Below are 24,092 nucleotides of genomic sequence, written 5' to 3'. Positions count from 1 at the left end.
TCATGTATTACTTGTGGAAATGTAAAATGGTACAGCCACTTTATTAAACAGTTAACTTTACAAAAGTTAAACATGAATGACCATATGATTCAGGAATTCCATTCCTAGGAATATATCCAAGAGAAATGTAAACATATGCCCACACAAAAACTTGCACATGAATATTCATAGCAGGATTATTTATAACATTGGGAACAACCCAGTGTTCATCAGCTGATGAATAGATAAATATAAGGCAGTATATCCATACAATGGATGTTATTCAGCAATAAAAATGAATGAAGTACTGCTACACGCATGGATCAATCTTGAATACATTATCCCAAATAAAAGAAGCCTCTTACAAAAGACCACATATTGTAGTTGTAGGATTCAATCTATATTAAATGCAGAGACCAGGGAAATCTATAAAGAAAGTAGATTAGTGGTTTCTTAGGCCTGGAGTAAGGTATAGTAGTGGATAGAAAGGGTTGAGGAATAGGTGCTAATGAGTATGTGGTTGTTTTAAGAAGGATAAATATATTCTAAAAGTAGATTACAGTGATTGTTACACAATCTTGTGAATAAACTAAAAATCATTGGATTGTATAGTTTAAATGGATGGCTTGTATGATATGAGAATTATACCCCAATAAAGTAATACTCCTGCATAGGTAAACTAAAAGAATAATTAAACAGAATAGAGAGCCCAGAAACAAAAGCACTCATATACTTAAACTTGATTTATTATACCACTGGGTTTTCAAATCACAGGTAAAAATAGGTAATAATCAGTAAATGGTGTGAGAACAATTTGTTATTCATATGGGAAAAATATGAAATTGAATTCTTATCTTACACTCTACAAAATATTTTATTCCACAGAGATTAAATAAGTAAATGCTATAGACAAAACTGAAACATTTTGAAAAAATTATAGAGCATCTTTATTTCTTTGGAATATTAAAGAAAGAGCAAGGCGTGGTAGCTCAGTCCTGTAATCCCAGCACTGTGGGAGGTTTAGGCAGGCAGATTGCTCGAGCTCAGGAGTTCGAGACCAGCCTGGGCGACATTATGAAACCCCATCTCTACAAAAAATATAAAAAAAAATTAACCAGGCATGGTGACATGCACCTATAGTCCCATTACCTGGGGGGCTGAGGCAGGAGGATCCCTTGACCCTGGAAAGTTGAGCCTGCAGTGAGCTGAGATCATACCACTGAACTCAAACCTGGGGGACAAAGTGAGACCCTGTCTCAAAAAAGAAAGAAGAAAGAAAGAAAGAAAGATCACTAAAGAACTAAATGTTAAAAGCATAAAGTTGACAAATTTTGCTATATTAAAATTAAGAACTTCTGATCACATTATGATACCACCATAAAGTTGAGGATAAGGCACAGACTAGAATATTTACAGCATACATGTAAGTGACGAGAGAATTAGTATTTAAATGAATGGTGTATAAATATACCATTATACTCCAAATTATTATTAATATTAGTATCTAAATAAATCATAGTATAATTAGTATCCAAATAAAACAAATTAACGAATAATGAATAAGCAAAAGACTAATACCATGATAAAAAATGTGAAAAGATATAAACTGGAAATTCACAGAATTAGAAGCTGGAATGGCTGATAGAAGGATGACAATTCTTAGACCTTATTACTAATTTTGAAAACTCTTAAAACTGCAAGGAGTACATCCATTGGTCTGGCAAATATTATGAGACCAGGTCTTCCCAAATACTGGTGCCAGTATGGGAAATGTGTATTTTCATGTGCTGTGGAGGGCATATAAATGGTTATAGATACTCTGGAGAAGGATTTTGAATTATCTAGCATATTTGAAGATGTTCATAACTCATGCCCCAGCAATTTCTCTCTTACGTGTATTCCCTAAATTAGTTCTTGTGCACCAGAAGATGCTCATGAAAACATGCATGCCACTTTGGTTGGAACACTGAGAAAATGTAGAAAGTCAATAGACTCACAGTGGAGTACTATAACGTGGTAGCATGGGCGAATACCTCAAGAATAATATTGAAATGTAACAGGAGGCCTTAGAATAACACAAAAGGCAAAATCATATTTCTATGTCCCTAAATATTTATTTTAGGGACATAGAAAATGTGGAATGTAAGGAAAAGATATGGGACCAAGGTCAGGCATATTCTACACCTCGGAGTTGCTGGTAAAGCTATGTTGTGGATAAGTGGATGTTTGTTTTTATTTTTATTGTTTTAAAAAAGCAAGTAATGGTTTATATAATCTTTTGCATATATAATTATTACGAAAAGAAAAATTTTATTTGTATAGAGATTTCTCAGTGGAGAGTAAGGAGGTAAGTTTTTTGTTGTTATTTTTGTTAGTTTGTTTGAGAGACAGGGTTTTTCTCTGTGTCTGTCTCCCGGACTGGAATGCACTAGCAGGATCCTAGACTGTAGCTCACTGCAGCCTTGATCTCCTGGGCTCAAGCAATTCGCCCTCCTCAGCCTCAGCCTCTCGAAAGTGCGGGATTGTAGGTGTAAGCCATCATACCTCGCCTTTTTTTTTTTTTTAATTCATTTTAGTAACTCAAGAATTTCAGTCTATTTACTTCACTCATCTTTGAAATTGGTAAAACTATCTAAACAAATATTAAATTACATGTGAGATTTAATCTAATTTAATGTAAAAATTTTATTAAAACTACTTGATGTTTTCTATTTTGGGGTAATTTTTCAATGAAAATTTTTAAATGTTACTTTACAAGGCTAGATAAAACACTTCTGTTCATTAAGATAAATTGCTAAACCATATTTCAATTTTATATCTTCCTCTATATCATAGAGTTTTTTTGAAAAAAGACAGGTCTTGCTTTATTGCATATTTTAATTTTATTTCTTCCTCTATATCATAGAGTTTTTGGTTTTTTGGTTTGTTTGTTTGTTTTTAAAGACAGGTTTTGCTTTGTTGCCCAGGCTGGGGTGCAGTGGCATGATCACGGCTCACGATAACCTCCACTTCCCAGGCTCAAGCAATCCTCCCTCCTCAGCCTCCTGAGTAGCTGAGACAATAGGTATGCTGTTTTATTTCTTAATACTACCTTTATGGTGGAGGTTTCTTAATAGCACCTATAAGGTGAAAACCTGCTGCTGCTGCCTTCCTGGTGCGTCAGAATGGACAAACAGCCCTGGGGCTAGGTGTCTTGCAGACCCCAACTTTCTCCTTAATTTATAAATTACTATAGAGGACATTTATCATGTTTTTATTTAAATATTTCCACTTAAAAAACTCCATCAGAGAAAAGTAAATCTAATATAAATTAACTCCAGTCCATCTTTTTAATAGTCACTCTTTAAAATTCTCAATAGAATGTTTCCATAAAACCAGTTTTACTAGAAGGTGTGATAAGAAAGTAAATTTTAGTTTTGATTGCTTTAGAATATAAAGTCCGCTCAACATTTCATTCATTAATTTTAATTATACCATTTGTAAGTAGTTTATGGTAGACTGGCCCTGAGCCAGACTCCTGTGTGCACAGGCATTGCACTTCAGTGATGATGTTTCTCCTTTCCACATGTCGTATCAAGAAAAGGAGACTACTCTACTCTTGTGATCTATTTTGAACAATATCAGGCTTATTACTGGGCTTTACCAGTTTTTCAGAGCATTGATTTTCTACTCTACTGAATATAGAAATCGTATCTCTATATAGGGTCCATTTTTAATAGAAGGACCAATAAGTGTCTGAGTTCAAACGGGTCTATAAAGAGAAGGGTTGACAGTCAGTCAACACAGATTTATATACGAAGGGAGATAAAAAATGAAAAAGAATATAAGCAAGAGAGAAGAAGAGATTGAGAGACATTAGTTTTATTTTTGTTCTGTTATGAAGAGCTATTTCTTTTCTATAATTTCCCAAACCTGAACTCATTCATTCATTTATTCACTGATTTAATGAACACGTTTGGAGAAACTACTGTGAATCAGGGAATTGTGTTAGGTACCACTGCAAAATTTCTTAGAAGTTTTCCAAAAAGTTTCTCTCTAATATTACTTGATATAAAAGGTTTAAAGGCTATGTAACTTTAATAAAGGGACTGATGAAGGTTAAACAAGTTTTTTACTACAGAACTTGCATAAATTGTTGAAAGGACATATAGCCTAAACAAAGGGGTTGAAGAATGTTAAACAAGTTTGTTTATTGCAGACTTTCTCATGACCTTTAATTTATAAGTATGAGTTATAAATCTCCAAAAGAAGCATATTCTATGCAGATTTTTCTAAGAATATTTCATTGAATAATCATTTTTATGTTTGTTTTTCATTTTAGGTTCATTTTAAGCAATGAAAAAAAGACGTGAAAATGATTATTCAATCAAATATTTTAAGCATTTAACCCTGAATATGAGTTTAAGATAGGAAGCTGCTCTTTGTAGATTCACAATTCTAAATATAAGTGACAGGTGGGAAGAGGAGGCTTGGTTTTGTTCTTTTGTTTTTGTGTTCATAGTTTTATTTTTGGAAAACACCATGTTTCCATTAAATATTTAATATCCTGTCTTATCAAAGTGGTCATTTGGTTTTCTGGGGTTTCTTTCTAGCTTTATTGGGTATGATTGACAAAAATTTAAGATGTACAGTATTTAATGTATGTACATGTTGTGAAATGATTACCAAAATAGGACTAATTAACATATCCATCACTCTAAATAATTACCTTTTTGTGAGTGTTATTTAATACTAACAATTTTAGCTTTTGTATTTAATGGTTCTTCATACATACTAATTTATGCAGCAATTATTTATTATATGTTATTATATACCAGACACTAAAAATAGACAATACATTTTTGTAATAATTTTGCATTTTTTAAACTTAAATTATATCTTTAACCTACAGAGTGTCATGGCTTCTTTAGGAGCTTAAATGGCTTTAATAACATTCGTTGATAAATTGAATCATTTCTGTGACACGTATCATAATAATTCAAGTAAAATTTGAGTGTAATTGAAAAATCTCATATCAGTAAATATCCATTTTCATTACTCTTTAGAAAAAAGAAAAAAAAAACTGCTTTAAAAACAGTTGCTTACAAATTCTGACTGTATCTGAAAATTTGGAAAACAACACTTAACTAAATATATTCTTTATGTTTCTGCTATAGAAAAAGAGAGAGATTGAAGAAGAAACAAATAATATTTTAAAATGTGTATCTAAGCTGTATTTAAGCTCCCATGATGAGGGGAGAAATGTTTTTATAATTAAGAAGAAAGTACGGAAACCATATGACCTCGTTAATCACCTTTTGCCAAAATCTCGAGTCATTTTAAAAATAGTCTGTGCCCAAGACATGAATATGCCTATAACAGTCAAACTCTTAACTTTCTGCTAAATTGCCTAAAAATAGTCAAAAACCCTGCAGTTAAAAGGTTGTAAAAGTGAGCCTATTAAAAATAATAAACTAGGATCTATTTAATTATATTATTGTTAGTAACTGCCATTGAAAAACAAGAGCAGGATAGTATCTGAATAAGCATTAGATTTAAAAGGGGGAGATGTGCTAATGAAAAATTACCTCATTAGCAATGAGTAATAACATAATTTGCAAACATTTATATGTGACCCAAGGAAAACAAATGTGGAAGGGTAGTTTTCTAATCTGGTTAGACCTGGCAAAACCTTGTTTAGACGAGAGCAAAATGTGAATCCTTTCCAGGCTTTGAAGCTGAGTCAACACAGAAAGAATGAAGTGTAGATTTATTTTGGACAATTCGTTATAATTTGGATTATTATAGAACCTTTTCCAAAGTTCACTGCATAATTTGGACTTCTTTTTTACTCACTCTGTATAATTTGCGTATCTAGAACTAAAGAAGGTGTAAATGGTACCAGAAGGTTTATGGGGGGTATTCAAAAGTCAATCACGTTCGTTTAAAAACAAAAAATCCAAAAAACTATATGTTCAAAAATAAAGAAATTGACACATGCACACTAATTTTATTTCTCAAAAAATAATCTCTATTTTAAGATTGGCATGGAGAAATTAGCTTTTAAACAAAAACTGGGACATATAGTTTAACAATCCATGTCTTCCATGTGAATTATTTATAAGAACAGTTTTGCAGTGTTTTAAAATTGAACCAATTTAGTTATACAATTGGCAAATCACATTTATTAAAAATTATCCTCTTTCAACCAGAATATAAGCCTATCATGTATAAGAAAAATGTGGTATTCAACTTGTTATCATCAGATTCTAGAGCCTTGCATATAGATTTTGTACAATTAATCTTTTCAATTGTTGAATAAAATCTTATAGGTAATTAGAAATTTACTGGAAAACCCAAACTGTTTGGTCCATTTACATTTAGGCAGTAGAGTCAGGTTTCAAATAAACCCTTCTGTATTACCATAATGGTCTTTGTTTGTTGGTTGGTTTGTTTGTTTTGAGATGGCGTTTCACTCTTGTTGCCGAGGCTGAAGTGCAATGGTGCAATCTCAGCTCACTGCAACCTCCACCTCCCGGGATCAAGCGATTCTCCTGCCTCAGCCTCTCTGGTAGCTGGGATTATAGGTGCCTGCCACCATGCCCGGCTAATTTTTTGTATTTTTAGTAGAGGAAGGTTTCACTGTGTTGGCCAGGCTGTTCTCAGACTCCTGATCTCAGGCTATCCACCCGACTCAGCCTCCCAAAGTGCCACAGTGTTTTTTGAGAAGACCTTTCCTTTTATATTGTGTGAAGAATTACTACAGTTATCCATTTTACACAGCTCATGTCTAAATGCAGCAAGGGAATGGACCAGGACAGAGTTAAATTGGACCATACACAGTGTCATTGCAGTAGTTTTTACAAATGAGCATGTGCTATTGCTTGATCTATAAAGCTTCAGCATTCTCTATTATCTTGAAACCTGGAGGAGGAAAAGCCTGGAATTTAGTTCTGTCAGTCTGTCAGGATTTCAAGACCACGCGCCATTCCTATACCTCTCCCTGCTCTTCTTCTGAATTTTTGGACATTGGGCAAGAGAATTTTGTGACCCTCTTTAATTGGAAAAACTATTCCCAACTATATCTTCTGTATCGACTGTCTCTCTTTTGATGTTACTTGCTCTGATTTAAGACAATGGCACTTTTTTATGAAAACAAACTTGACCACTCTGCATTCTATTTTTCCTTTGTTTTTTAGTGTCTTTAGAATAATTCAAACTAAAAGGATCTTATTCTAGGTAAAGGAAAGTCTACTATGAACCATGCTAATTGAAAAGCACTCAACTTTTCATCAATCTTACCACCAGGTCTCCAGATACAGAGAGATCTCTATTGATAACATGCTCCTGGAGATGAACTTTAAAATATTTAACATAATGGCAATGGTCTAGCTTAGAACAGAGAATATCTAATCCCAGTTTTCCTTCATTCTCTCATTTTCCACTTTCTCCTTATCCATCTGCCACCTTCTTTCTCATAATTCATGATCTAATATTAATTTTATATGCTTGTTGCTATGAAGCATTTATTTCCAGGGGCATAAAGATATGTGTGACAAAGCCTCAACTTACGTTTAAAGACTCTTCCTTCTCCCAATATCTTATACACGGGTTTATGCATATAGGCAGCCTGTAACAAATTCCTACAAAACATATATATATATAGATATAGATATATGTATATATATTCTTTCATATTGGTTTAAGAAGACATAACTTCTTAAATGTAATCAACAAATGTTCTCTTCATATAAGATCTCTGTATTCTAAACAACTGTAGAAAAGTAGTGCAAGTATCTATACCTCTTTATGAGTGTTAGACTCATATCTACATGAACACAGTAAATGAAAGACAAAACATGGAAAAAATTAGGCTGCACTAATGTTTCTCTAGGAATAAAATTAGTACATGAAATATGAAATATATGCATTTAAAAATATTTGGTTTTGAAATGTAATGCCTATCCTAAGGTTTTTCATTAAGGTTAATTATTACTTTTATCTACTCATGTATTATCTGTTTTACTTACCACAAATTTTTGTATGAATGTGAAAAATGTAGAGGAGTCAACAAGCTTCTGAAACAATCATCTTCTAATGAGAAAAATTTTACATGCAAGTTCATATGTCTCAGTTCATGGTCGTATTTTGATTGTTAATGAACAACTAAGATAATGCATTAGCTTACAGGATTAATACTGACCTTTTATCAAAGGATTTCTGTTGCAACAAATCCTATCACTCATTCACTCACTCACAGTTAATGTAGTTAGAAGGGTCAACTGAGGTTACAGCAGAAAAATGAACAAGATTTAAACACCAATACTTGTGAAATCCATGAAGATAGCTAAAATAGGTAGTTTTAAGTAGTTTGAAAGTACTTAAAATCTTACCTTTAAGACAAGATTAAGTATCAAATTCATGGTAGATCCTGGTAATCTGAAGAATGCCGCCTTCCAAAACAACACATCCTAATCCTCGGCACCTGTAATATGTTATCTTATGTGGGTAAAGAGATTTTGAGGATGTGATTGAATTCAGAATCTTGAGATCCTGAGATTAACCTAGATAATTAAAGTAAAGCAAATATGAGTGCAAGGTCCTGATAAGAGTGAGGCAAGGGGATCAGAAGGGTACTAGGAGTTGTGATGAAGGGAAGGAAAGCAAGAGGTTAGTGTAGTGCAGAGAAGGGGACCCCAAACTGAGACATGTGGGTGCCTTCTATCAGCTGGGAAAGACAAGAAATGAATTTTCCCTTAAAATCATCAGAAGGAACTACCCCAGCCAATGCCCCTGAGAAAGAATTTGGACCTCTGGCCTCCAGAACTATAAAAGAATACATTTTGTTACCTCAGCAATAGGAAACTAATATATAGATGTAAATGATTTTTGAGGGGTATGGGGGAGAATATAAAAGAACTTCAGATGCCCTTAAAGATGTTCTCCTTTTTTACAGGGGACTTGTGAGACAAAATATGATGATGAAAATTATCTATTTCCACAAAGTTTAATATTCACACTATGCTGAAAAAAAAACTGATTTTAATGCCATTTTACATTTTTCCAACATCTCCTTTTCATTTCTATTTAATCCTCAAGGGTGAATATAATTAATCTACTTGTAGGTCAAAAATCCTAAACAGTTTATGATTTTTGTGTCTTCTGTTTAAGATAAGAGATTCTCATAAAATTAGTCTTATTTAAAATTTAGTATGTAAATGTGGCAATTTGTAAAATAAACTTGTATCATTGAATTTTGATTATCAAGTTCAGAAAGAAAGGAAATAGGATTTGACTGTTGCCTGGACATCAGAAAATGTGGATCCTACCTTGACTTAGTACATTCAAGCGTCTATAACTAGCATACCCTGATAATTTTTAAACCCCAGAAATTTATTTCTCAGTTTCAGAGGCTGGGAAGTTAACAATCAAGGTACCAGCATATTGGGTGTTTGATGAGGGACAGTTTCCTGTTTCATAGACAGTCTTCTCATTGAAACCTCACATGGCAGAAGGAGTGAGGAGGGATCCCCCTGGAGCCTCTTTTTTAAAAGCACTAATCCCACTCATGAAGGCTCTGCCCTAATCACCTTTTCACTTCCCAAAGACTTGACCTTCTAATACCATCACTTGGTGATTTAGGTTTCAACATATTAATTTTAGGGAGGACATAAACATTCAGAACATATTATTGTCCCTGATCCCAAAATTCATAATCTTCTCAGATGCAATACTCTTTTCATTCATTTCAGTCTATTGTCTCCAAAGTATTAACTTGTTCCAGCAGTAACTAAAAAGTTTAAAGCCCAAAGTCTCATCTAAATATTACCTATGTCAGATAGGGGTGAGACTTAGGGTACAATTCATTCTGAGGCAAATTGTTCTCCATCTGTGAACTTATGAAATTAAACATATAATGTGCCTCTAAAATACAATTGTGGTTCTGACATAGGATAGATACTCCCATTCAAAAAGAAAGAAATTTGAAAGAAAAGAAGATTGAAATGTCTCTAGCAAATCTAAATCCTTAAGGCTCAAGAATATATATATATATATATATTTCTTTTTTAATATGGCCCTCTGTCCTTTAGACCTGCTGGAGCCAATGACCACAGTTTTGCTGGACACAACTCAAACTGCAGCTTTCATGGGTTAAGTCATGTGCCTAAAGATCTCCTTGCTCAGAATTGCCTGCCGGTGGCTTTACCCATTTAAGATCATAGGAATATAACTCTTGAAGCTGGACCTTTGACAGGAGGGGCAGCACTGATGATTTGCGTTTTCTTCCATTGTCTTAGAAAATAGGTCCTCGTTTTTGTTTACATGGCTGACTAATTTCCACATTGTCTTGATGAATAGCTTCTAGCTTCAGTTGAGATGGCTGAACTTTATTCTCTTTACCACACTCATACTCTCTTTCACACAGGCTTTCTTATTTTTGCAATATGGATAGACGGAGAATTTTCCTAGTTTTTAATTTCTGTTTCCCTTTTGATGAACAATTCTGTCTTTAAATCATTTCCTTATTCTCTCATTTTAACATAAGCAGTCAAGAGGGGCAAGGCCATTCATAAATATTTTGCTTAGAAATTTCCTCTGTCAAATATCCAGTTTCACTATACACCATTTCTACCCTTTCACAAAACCCTAAGACACAGACATAATTCAACCAAGTTCTTTGTCACTTTTTAGCAAGAATTGCCTCTTCTCTGAAATCCAATAACATGTTTCTTATTTCTGTCTGAAACCTCATCAGAATGGCCTTTACCATCTATATTTCTAACAATATTGTGTTCAAAATATCTTAGGTATTCTCCAAGTCAATCGAGACTCCCTAAATCGCTTCTCCTCTCCTTCTAAGCCTTTTCCAAATTTCCCTAAACAATTTGTTCATGGTAATGTAGACTTTTTCTAACCTGCACTTCAAAAGTCTTCCAGCCTCTACCCATTACTAGTTCTGAAACCACTTCCACATTTTAATGCATTTGTTATATCAGCTCTCCACTTCTTCGTATCAATTTTCCGTCTTAGTTTATTTGGGCTGCTATAACAAAATGCTAAAGACTGGGTATAGTATTTTTTTAAGTAGAAATTTATTTCATAATTCTGGAGGCTAGAAGTCTCAGATCAGTGTGCCAGCCTAGCTGAGTTCTAGTGACAGCTCTTGCCTGGGTTGCAAACGGCCAACTTCTTGCTGAAGTTGGCAGAATGGCAGAGGAATCTCCCTGCAGTCTCTTTTATAAAGGCACTAATTCTATTCATGAAGGCTCCATCCTCATGGTCCAACAACCCCCAAAGACCCTCATCAACTAACAGCATCAACTTGAGAGATGAGATTTAACATACAAATTTTCAGGGAACACATTTATTTAGGCTGTAGTATAGCTAAATTAGTTTCAAGTAAGTCAAAAATTATGTCATTTCCCAGTTTCCTCAATTTTTAAAACCAAATGATGAAAGTAGATTGTTTTTAAGGCATCTTTCCTCTTGAAAATATATTATTATGTGATATGCAGAATGTAATAAGTGAGTTCCCTTGACATAGTGAGTCTGTCTTAGAAAAATACTCCATCTTACATTTCAAAAGGCATCAAGCCAATAGGGTCCGGATGTTTGCCTAGTCAGTAGAGATAATACCAAATCAGATAAGGGTGTAACCCTTTACTATCAGTTCTCACCAGAGGACTCAAGGTCCATAAAATGAGCAGAAATTCAGCAGCTAGACGTGGCCTTCTTGATAGCCCCTGTCTTTTCATCATTCATGATCAGCAGCATCTCATATCTGCTGCCGAAGACCCTTCCTAAATCAAGGATTCTTCTTTTCAAGACATTGATGACTGTCTGGATCGGATGAGGACACTCTCCTTGTCCATGTCACTCTCCTTGGACTGGTTCATTAACACCTTTTTAATCATCTTTTTCTCTTGATGTCAAATGATACTGTTTGGTTTAAAATTTTAATCTCTAACATTTATATATTGATTAAATATACTATTACGTGTGGTTTGCAATATTGACTGACTTGTGAAGTGGCTTGAGCTTATGTTCCCATGGATCTTAGTGCTGAGTGATGGGTAGTACCAAGAAGAATTGCCTCCTTGGGAAAAAACTCCATGTGGCTCATGGTTTCTATTACTGAAATAGTAAAATTCTGACTGTGAAAATACACAAATGTGCATGGATCTGGTTATGTCTGACCTTGTGCCACTCATGACAAAGTGACAGTGAACATTTTTGTTGTTGTTGTTAGTTTCTAATTCCAGCAATAGTCTTAAATTGGGGCTCAAGGAACAAAGCAAGAAGGTCCTCTAAAAATCTCAGAAGAATTCATACCAAAGAACTTAACCTGAGGCTACCTCTTCAGTTGGATAGCTTGTAGACTTGTTGGATCCCAGCTGTCTTATATGTGCTGTGGTAAATAAACATTTTCCGGCCTTCATAAAATTTTGAGAAATTGGGTACTGGAAAATAGGAAGAAAGCATAGAATAAAGTTTATTGTTATTAAATTAAACATCTAATGGAGCAACGTAGATCAAGCCCAGCTCAATATTATAACATTTACAAACATTTTGAAACAGCAAAATCAATTACCATGTGAAATTTAACTCATTTGGTAGGATTATCTTGTTTTTCCTGCTTAGTTACTTTAATCATTTTACACTAATGTTCCAAGATTTTCCTTTCCAGATAAAGTAAATTTTTCAGCTATCTTGTGGTAACCTTTCAAAACTTCAAATGTTTCTAATATGCTTTTAAAAAGTAAAAAAAAAAAGCAAAAATATTGAGTTTTTATAAAAAAGACATTTTGATTCAAAATAGCAAAATAAAGAAAATACTGAATTAGAAAACCATGGATGATGCCTTTTTTACTCAAGTTGATTGTAATATTTTAACTAAATTTTATATTGTCTTTGTGAGTAGGTAAAAGGACAAGACAGCTTGATGCTAATAATTGTCCTCCCTCTCACTCCAGTGAAAAGTTGACTGTTTTCTATACAATTGCATAATGAAATTGAAGGTGATTAAGAATCTTATATTGGCATAGCATGTATCTAGATTTTATAATAAGAATAAGGCTTTCAATCTAGGTGTGAGTCTAATATACCTTTTTGTTAGCTGAAACTATGGACAAATTTCCTGAGCCTCTCCAGGAATTAATAAAGGTAACCTTCAAGACAGGCTGTTGTAAGGCTTAAGTATGGTAATTCTGTGTTTAGGCACTTAATCACAGTCAGTCTCATCAAGCCCTTAAATGATAGCTATTGTCATTTTATTAACATTATTACACACCAACTTTTATGAATTCACATTAATTGCTTAGGTATGAGGATACATGCAGTCAACAAAGATACAACTAAAACAGCAAAAAATGCATTCAGGTTTAAAATCAAAAACTACTCTGAAAACATTTGTAGTAGAAATAATTATTTTATTTTGACTTTTACTTAACATGCAAACATCCAAACATTTACCATTTAGGAATACAACTATAAATAATGTTAGTAGATTTCTTGTTATTGTCAAAAAGCTTGCATCTGCAGATTATTGAATGTCAAAATAGAAATTGAGTTTGTCATCAAAATGCTTAATGTCATAACTGCCTTTCTCTGATGCATATTTCATAAAGCTAAATCACTTAGTTTTGTATAGTTTCTACCTGTGGAAGAGGAACTTCCTCTTGCTCAGCTGTATAACAAGTCAGCCAAAGATAGCTATATTGACAGCTGGGAATCAAGTCAATTTCTCTGACTCTATACTCTGATTTTAGGAAGTGGCCTCTTCAATTATGTCTTACAAATAGAATTTTCTCTGTGGACCGAGGCAATCCTTGACTTAGTTTCCAGATCAGATATGTCTTGTTTTACTACTCCTGTTAAATGCTGGAATTGCGTTCTGTAATTTTAGTACTAATCCCAGCCAGTCCTTCAGAGTGCCCCCATGAACTTCCTTGATGATTTGCTTTTGTCGAATTTTGAAAATTAGGAGACATTTTCCTCATAGTTTTTATTTTACGTTCATGTCCTTATCCTTTTCCCTTACCTAAAGAACATCGTGTTTCTGGTAACACGCCATGCTCTGAAATACCTTTGTCATCTGGAGTCCCTTCTCTGATGCCTTTTCATTCTCAACACCAGCACATACCCAGTTCTATCCCTGTGTTTTAGTCAGATATAGTGGAAACAAATAAACACTGTACTCCATTCCAGCCTTGAAAGAAGCAGCAAATTGTTTGCTCTGTCAATGTGGTGCAAGAAAATAAAATTTAAAAAAAATCCCAGTTTGTGCTAAGTCAACAGTAGTCACCCTAGGCCAATCAGTGACTTTGCATGTGAGGTAAATTTGTGTGCTCTGGGGGCAAAGTAGAAGAAGATATTTGAGGTCTAAGACACTTGAAATGATAAGAAAGTCAAGCTGTTTCAAACGGCATGGCACAGATGCAGTCAGGAGAGGGGATAGTACATCTGCAGCATTGTCTTTAGAACAGGACTATACTGGGTTTATGTAAAACCATCATTAGTCACCTGCTGTGTGATCTCCCTCAACTGCCCTGACAGATTACTCATCTATAAAAATGAGAGTAAAAAGCTATCTCATTGAGGGTAAGGTTTAAAAATGAAAATACTTATGTTAAAGACCTGCAACAACATAGTAGGAACATGAAATACCAGTGATAATGATGATAATAGTAATAATTACCACTGTGTTTTAAATTAGGCTATTTAAGATGGAGAGCAGCCTTTCAATGATTAGGAGAGACATGACATGAAAATAGCTTATTATTTACAGATCTTGAGGGGTATAGACATGTCTGGAGGCCACACACATGAAGGTTAAAGAGCAGGTGGAGAGACAGAGAGAAAGAGACCATGGATCAATGTCTTTATTGGGATCTAGGACATTATTCAATCAGATTTCCTATGGGAAGTTTTACTTGGTAGGTTTAAAGCAAGCAGACACAAAGTCCCAGAGGTAACATTGTGACTGGAAAATGGTCACAGTTGATCTGCACAATCCATATGGCATGTGGAGATTAGCAGGGCCAGTCAAGTAGGCTGTATCTAGCTGTCACACAGGGAAGTGGTCTCCACTGGGAAGTTGTTTAAGGCAGATATATGGATTGATCACACTGGGGAACTGAGAGTTGGTGTAGGACTAGAAACTGTTTCAAGAGTGACTAAGCTTTACTTCTGGTATAAAAAATGTAAACATATTCAAAATGGATACCAAGGCAACATAAAATTATAAGAATTCACTATATATTGGCATAATCATTCTATTGATATCAGCTGAAAATCTCTTACTTACCCAGACAGTCTCCCTCTTGACATGTTTCCTTCCATATTTACCCTTTAAGATATATATTGTCAATTTACGTAGTTTTACTCTCTAAGTTTGCCTTCGAACATCAACGAAATTCCTACACACAAATGTTGGTGTAACTGTAATGGGTATCATTATTTTTTTCAGGACTCTTACCCTCTGGTAACGTACTTGCCATTCCTTACCTTCTTTAGCAATTTCTCCAAACAGAGCAAGTGACCAGTCACCACAGCAGCCTCAAGCCCCAAATTTCAAAATTTTCCGTGTAAAATTAAGGTTGCTATTTGAAACAAAGAAAATGAAGCCAAGCAAAGTAAATAACAAAAGTGAATATGCTCCGTATATGAAAATTTTAAAGCAACGTTACTAAAGTTGTAATAATGGCCCGTAGAAGAAGTATGCATAAACACACACCATGTCATTTGACATTTAGTTCTTTGCAAAGTGATTTGATGTTTCAGAGCTTAAAAATATTGTGTAATTTATTTAATATTTATATAGCAATTTATATTGGTTACAATCTTACATGACTTTTATTACTTTGTGATTTATACTTGCCCAGTGTGCAAACTACTTCCCACATATTAAGGGAGAGCTTTTGAAATTGATCACTTTTTCAGCCTCAATAAGTTGTCATGTAATAAATCACAATAAGATTAAACACTCATTAGTTCAGTAACCTGTTCAAGCCCAGTGTAAGCTAACTGCAGCCTAAATGAAATAGACCAGCATCCTTAGACATGGCATTGATCTCTGTGCTTTCTTGAGTTGATGCTCCTTTCAATGATAGTATTTGATTCTGTAATTGAGACTTCCAATAAGGATGCATAAGAATTTAAGAAAATTTAGCTACTTAAATATTCAATAAATTCAAATATCCTGAAAAACCTACATTGTTCAAAGCAGGATCAATGATTTTGAATTATCAGAAATTCATCTGAGTTTCAAGAATATGTTTTGAATTTGATTGGTTCAATTCAGAGTTATTAAGCTAGTGTTCAATACTAGGTTCAAAGTGGTATACAGCATACAATGAAAGGGATAGGGCGTCTGTAATATGTAACTGACATTTCCTGTATCCCTTTCTCTATTTACAGTATAATCAAGATACCACATAAACTGGGTTTTGAATAAATAAGGCAGGTATAAACTAAACGAGGGCATCCTGGAGCTGACATTTGATTGCACTGTGTCACTAGAACTAAGCTGTGAATCATAATGTTTCATACTGCTTCAACATTTAATATGAAATTACAGAGCAAGGCAATAAGTAGGGCTGAATAATTTTAATGCAGTGTATTACTTGGTTGCATACCCTAACTCAAAGTTTTAAGTTAAAGACAATCTTTAGGCCAGGCGCAGTGGCTCACGCCTGTAATCCCAGCACTTTGGGAGGCTGAGGCGGGCGGATCACCTGAGGTCAGTAGTTTAAGACCAGCCTGGCCAACATGACGAAACCCCATCTTTAGTCAAAATACAAAAATTAGCCAGGCGTCATGAAGCCTGTAATCCCAGCTACTCGGGAGGCTGAGACAGGAGAAACATTTGAATCAGGAGGTGGAGGTTGCAGTGAGCCAAGATCACATCACTGCACTCCAGCTTAGGGAACACAGCGAGACTCTGTCTCAAAAAAATAAAAAAAAAATCTTGAAAGTCTGCTGATAGTTAAAATTCTGTTGATTTAAGTAACCACATACTAATTGTTCTTCAATAAAAATAATTTTTATTTATGAAACTTTGTTTTATGTGTAGATACTAACTTTATTAATAATAATACTCTCCACTTTCATATATGCTACATCACTGACCAATTTTAAGTGTTTTCTCTTTTCCAGAAATCACAGGAGAAAGCAAAGATGTTTTGGCATCAACTAAACTTGGATTGTAACATTGACTCTGCCACTTTCTAGTTGCAATGAGCTTCAATTTTTGTCTTCTCATAAAATGAGGATAATATTCCACACTTCACAGAGTTATTGTAAGAATCCATTTAAGTAAATGAAGTAACTGACATGAAAACTGATTATGTAACTTGCCTAACGTCTTCCAACTAGGAATAATGCTGCATATATTTAAATCTCTGTCTGTGACACTAAGGTAAGTGATTTTGAACTATATCTTATTGGTATTGGAAACAGTGCACAGAAAACTGTTATGTACTCAACCTTTATTTCTGCATGGAATCTTGCATACTGCTTCTATTAAATACACACAGTTATAACTCTTATGCATTTAAAGTTTCTGTCATAGTGTGTAAATCTCCTACTCTGAATACTAAGGTAGAGAAGAAAGGTGCTCCTTCAGGTTCAAGAAGATTATACAAACCAGTTCTAAGAAAGAGCCAGCCCTTCTTACCATGTAGTCATTTTAAAATAGATCGACAAATTATTTAATAATCCTCCACCCTTCAAAAGGTGGAGCCTGATTTCCCTTATCTTAAACAAGTACTATACTTACTAATTTGCTTCTAATGAATGAAATATGGTGGAGGTGATTATGTGTGATTTCTGAGACTAGATCATAAAAGAAACTGCCTTATCCTGTTCTTTCTCTTAGACTGCTTGCTCTTGGGAAAATCTGTTGTCATGTCCTGCGAGCCCTCAAGCAGCCCTAAAGAAAGGTCCTCATGGCAAAGAATTGAGTTCTTCTGCCAGCAGCCAGCAAGGAAATGAAACCCTGTGCCAATAGCCACATAAGGGGACAATCTTGAGTGAACCTTTCAGTCCCAATCAAGCCTTTAGTTGATGGCAACTCAGGCCAACAGCTTGATAGCAACATTATGAAAGAATCTGAACCAGAATCACCTGACTAATCGATGATGAAATTAATGACTCACAGAAAATGTTAGATAATAAATGTTTAGCGTTATAATCCACGAAGTATTAGGGTAATCTGTTTTGAAGCAATAGATAGATAATGCACTACTGCTCTAAAGGATGCACAAAGAAATATGTCCAAGACTTCTGCCTTTTTTTTTTTTTTTTTTGAGACTGAATCTCGCTGTGTTGCCCCGGCTGGAGTGCAGTGGCATGATCTCAGCTCACTGGACCCTCCACCTCCTGGGTTCAAGCGATTCTCCTGCCTCAGCCTGTGCTATAGCTGGGACTACAGGTGTGTGCCACCATGCCCAGCTAATTTTTTTGTAGTTTTAGTACAGACGGGGTTTCACCATGTTAGCTAGGATAGTCTTAATCTCCTTATCTCGTGATCCGCCCGCCTTGGCCTCCCAAAGTGCTGGGATTACAGGCTTGAGCCACCACGCCCGGCCCCTTTTTTTAAAGAGCGAAAGGAAATTCTGCTAATTTTTTTTGAGATATTTATTACAAAACAAATCAATTTGCACAAATCTAGTAGGTGAGTTCAGTTGGAATAAAGGAGTATAATTTATCTAAGCAACAAATTTGAAGTTTGTGTGCCATGATATTCCTTTGAGTATCAGATTATCATATAAGGTAAAGCACTGTAGAACTTTTTAGGCAAAATGGGAGAAACATGAGCATTAGTAAATTTTTAAAATTCTTCTAGTATCCCAAGGGAATTATGTTCTCCAGGTGACAGTAGATCTAAAATAAGACTCGCAATCATGACTTCAACTTTGATGCAGATCATAAAATCACAGAAAGGAAACTTTCATCAGAACTCAGTCAAAAATAATGCGATACTTAAGCAGACTCCAAGTGCTTGGGGAGTGAACTTCAGCTTTGTAGATGCGCATACAGCTCCCACAAACGTCAGAACCCTCTCATAGAGGGCAAGTTGCTGATGCATTGCAGAATGCTTCTGGCTGGCACTCTGTTTAAACAACCTCAAGTGATGCATAGCTGTTGGTGCCCTCTTCTAAGCTGGAATCTAGTCTTTTAAGCTTAGATTTCCAGCTTCATTTATGGAAGAAACAGAATAGGTCTCTCTTTAATTCACTTAACATTTTGTCTTAGTTTATGACATATTTTCAAGAGGAAGAAATCATAGAATAAAATAGCTATTTAATAATAGGCATTAGTATTAGTATTATTAATAATACAAAGCATTTTATGATAATGATAGAACTTTAACACCCTTTGTTCTCAGCACATTTTACCTATCCCAGGTCTATTTTCCTGTCACTGAAAACACACCTACATAGTCCTATCACATATTCTGGGCACATTGTAGGTACTGATAGGAGTTATTGAAGGAAAACTATATATATAACTTCCAATAGATGAAATGCTAATTGGTGTGTTATGCTTCTTTGGTGAAAGGCATTGTCCTCTTTGACCTACTGTATAATGAGATTTATTTGGAGCATCAAAGCTTTCCATAAAAACTGAAAAAATGTTTTGAACAGTAACGTAAGCATCAAATTATTGTGACTTCTTAGGGAAGTGCAGAAAGATGGAGCAGCATCACACTTTTTGAAATAAGCAGATCACCTTCTTAAATAAAAGACTAGTGTTTTGAGGACAACATGTTTTGGAATAGATCATTTCAATTATTGATTTTTGATGTATTATTAAGACCTGGCATCTTCTTTTTAATGTTAAGAAATGATTTTCTCTTTTAAATCTACGTTCCCACTAGCCTGTTCAATGCTTTTCTAACACTGATATTAATGGAATAATATAACTACCGTAATTTCACATTTTCATTTCTTTAAGAGAAAAAACTCTCAGAATATCTCTTATGGTTCATGCTTTAATAATTATGTCAGTTATAATACTACAGGGGAACCATCATTTCTTCAATATGAACAGGAAAATTAGAGCTTAAGAGCCAAGACTGGAGTGATGGCCTAAAGGCAAAACACCAAGACTGCCTTTAATTCAGGATGTAGATCTACCTATAACCAAATAAGTAGACCTCTCATATTACTAAATAGTCTAATTTAGTCCAGTAGAGAACTAAACTTAATTTTGTACACAAAGCTCACTAAACTAATAAAAAAAATATGCATTTCTCTGGCCTTCCCTCTTGCATTTCTTTCTTGGGACTTTGCCTAATGGTTGTTAGTTACTGAGGACTAAGTCTTCTAAATAATAAAGGTAACCTAACTTTAAAAAGTCCATTTTAATGGCTTTCCTTTGAGAGTGGTCCACAGTGAATTCTAGTAACTTGTAGTCATAGCTCCATCCTCTGTAACTTTTTCTTGATACAGTGAACTGCAAATAAGAATACGAGCTGAAAGTTTGTGTTATGTACATACAAATACTTATGTAGGTTTTATGCAGCCGTGTAAGCACACACATACATACACACACACACACACACATACTGTATTAGGTATAGTTTTTCCTGAGGGATCATAATGGAAGTTGCAGACTCTTATCCTTCCAAATGGTTGACATTTCAAATTATTGACAGAGGGACAGAGAAGGCATGAGGGGGCACTATACCATCACCTTGGGTAGGTTTGAATTAAAATCAATAGGACTTCAACAGGTGCTGACTGTACCAGGAGAGGATGTAGGCAGCTCTTATCACTGCTTTACATCACACTGTTGAACAATAAGCACTTTTTCTTACTGCTGCCTCAAGGCAGTAGATAATTTTTTAAAATACATGTTTGGTGCTGTGAAAGAAAAATAGGATCTTCACAACACTAGGCACTCCATTAGTTGGGACTCTGTCCCTACATTGAGGTGCCTCTGCCTAGGTAGTGCACCCAAGTCTCTGGCAGCCTCCATCTTTCAAAATATAGATGTAGATAGCCATGGTCCCACTGCTAGTATACTCTGTGCATGTGTGCTGCAGAGGTTTATCAGCTGTGCCCTCTGAAAGGGCAGCCACCATAGCCCTCTCCACATCTGAGCCCACTGGAGCCACACTTGGTGTGAGTGAGGAGTGCTGCCCTGGAATGTCAGGAGCAAAGCATGGAAATTATTCTATCCCCTAGGCCCTTGTACTCTGGGCCTGTGATGCAAATGTCAGCTCTAATAATCTCCAAAATGCCTTTGGGCTCATTCTTCTATTGCATTTATGAATAGCACCTGGCTTCTGTTGACATGGAAAATTCACAGAAATCACCCTGTTAAATAGTAGCTTGGACATATCCTTGTTGTCTTTTGAAAAAGATTTCTCCTATTTTTCTTATATGGATAAATTGAGAGCTTTCAAAAATGCTAAGCTCTGCTTCCCTTTGGATTAAAAATGTAACATTTAAGCATTATACTCTTTTAGCATTTTACTTTAAGCACTCAAGTCAAGCTGAGCTTTCAAGATTTTACTAAGAAATAGCCTCAGCTAAATATCTAATTTCATTACTCACAAGTTCTACCTTCCACAGAACACTAGGACACAAACAGAATATAGCTAAGTTCTTTGCCACATTATAAGAATTTCCTTTTCTTATTTGTGTTTCCAATAACACATTTCTCATTTTTGTCTGAAACTTCATCATAATGGCCTTTATCCTTCATGTTTATAATAGCATTCTGTTCGGGATTACTTAGGTATTCTCTGAAATTTGAGGCTTTCTGTCTGAGCCCTCACTAGTATCACCCTTAACAGTCTGTTCATAGCAACATAAACTTTTTCTAGACTGCACTTCAAAACTCATCCAATCTCTACCCATTATCCAGTTCCAAAGACTTTTCACATTTTAGATATTTGTTACAGCACCACCTCCCTTTTCAATACTGATTTTTTTTTGGTCATAGTCTGTTTAGGCAGTTGTAACAAAATGTCATGGACTGGGTATCTTATAAGCAACTCTTATTTTTCACAGTTCTAGGGTTTGGAAACCCCAAAATCAGAGTACTGGCAGATTCAGTACCTAGTAAGGGCCCATCTCATAAATAGATGATTCATCCTGGGATATCTTTTACAAGGGCACTAATTTCATCTATGAGAGCTCTGACCTCATGAACTAAATACCTCCCAAAGGTCCTGCCTCCTAGCACCATTACATTAGTGATTGGGTTCTCATCAAATCTCGGGGGGGGGGGTACAAATATTCAGACCATATTATTTACTATGCCAGTGCCAGAACTAGTAAAACAAATGATACCATTTTAACTATCTAAAAGTGAGGAAATGTCTGTCTTTCATAATTGTTTTTATAGCTACATTTTACAATATGTGATGAACTAACATGAAGCAACAAATGTGATTATAAAATAACATGAAAAGCAGTAAGAATACAATATTTTAGTGCATGAAATCTTATTTTTATTAATATTTTGACTACATAAAATATATTTTCACATTTATAGAATGAGGAAATATGAAAAAGAATAAAAATAATTTTGTTACATAAAAGGCATCCAAATTGCAAAAGAGGCAGTCAATTTACCTTTGTTTGCTGATGACATAACTGTCTACCTAGAAAACACTAAAGATTCCTCCAAAGACTCCTAGACTTAATAAATGATTTCAGTAAAATTTCAGGATACAAAAATCAGAAGCTTTTCTAAACACCAGTTACATTTAAGCTGAGAATCAAATTAAGAACTCAATCCCATTTATAACAGCCACTAAAAATATAAAATACCTAGACATACATTCAACCAAGGAAGTGAAAGATCTCTACAAAGAGAACTACAAAACACTTATAAAAGAAATTGTAGATGACACGAACAAATACAAAAACACACCATGCTCACAGATTGCGAGAATCAATATTGTTAAAGTGACAATAAAGCACAGGAGATCTACAGATTCAATGCAATTTCTATAAAATTACCAGTGTAATTTTTCATAGAAATAGAAAAGACAATACTATAGCTCATAGTCAAAACAATCCTAAGCAATTAGAACAAATCCAGAGGCATCTAATTACCTGACATCAAATTACAATACAAGGCTATAGTAAATAAAACAGCATCATACTGATAACAAAACTAGACATACAGATCAATGGAACAGAACAAAGGACCCAGAAATAAAGCTACATACCCTAAACCAACTAATCTTTGACAAAAATCAACAAAAATAGACAATGGAAAGAGGACACCTTATTCAGTAAATGGTACTGGGAAAATTAGGTAGCCATATGCAGAAGAATGAAATTGGACCCCCTCATCTCTCATCATACACAAAGGCATTTCCTCATCAAAAATTAACTCAGGATGGATAAAGACTTAATCATAAGCCCTGAAACTATAAAAGTCCTAGAAGAAAACCTAGGAAAGACTCTTCTGGATTGGCCTAGGCAAATAATTTATGACAAAGACCCCAAAAGTAAATGCAACAAAACAAAAAAATGGACTTTAAACTAAAAAGCTTCTGGAGAGCAAAAGAAATAATCAATAGTATAAACAAACCACCTACAGAATGGGAGAAAATATTTGCAAATTATGCCTCTAGAAAAGTCTAGTATTAAGAGTCTATGAGGAACTCAAACAACTCAACATAAAGAAAACAAACAACTCCATTAAAAACTAGGCAAAGGACACGAACAGATATTTTTCAAAAGAAGACATACCGTGGGCAACAGACGCATGAAAAAAATGCTCAACATAAATAATCAACAGAGAGATGCAAATTAAAACCACAATGAGATATATTCTAACACTACGTAGAATGGCTATCATTGAAAAGTCAGAAATAACAGATGTTGGCATGGACTTAGAATAGAACATTTTTACACTATTGGTGGGATTGCAAATTACAACCTCTATGGAAAATAGTACAGAGATTTTTCAAATAACTAAAAATAGAACTACTGCTCAACCCAGCAATCCCATTACTGGATATCTACCCAAAAAAATGAATAATTATATTAAAAAAGATAAATGTACTCTTATGTTTATCACAGTACTGTTCACAATAGCAATGTCATGAAACCAATCTAAGTGTCCATTAATGGTTGATTGGATTAAAAAATGTGGTACAT

The sequence above is a fragment of the Pongo pygmaeus genome, chromosome 15, assembly GCF_028885625.2.
Source record: "Pongo pygmaeus isolate AG05252 chromosome 15, NHGRI_mPonPyg2-v2.0_pri, whole genome shotgun sequence".
Classification (NCBI taxonomy): domain Eukaryota; kingdom Metazoa; phylum Chordata; class Mammalia; order Primates; family Hominidae; genus Pongo; species Pongo pygmaeus.
The sequence above is the reverse complement of the archived record's forward strand: the minus strand, read 5'-3'. Positions refer to the sequence as shown.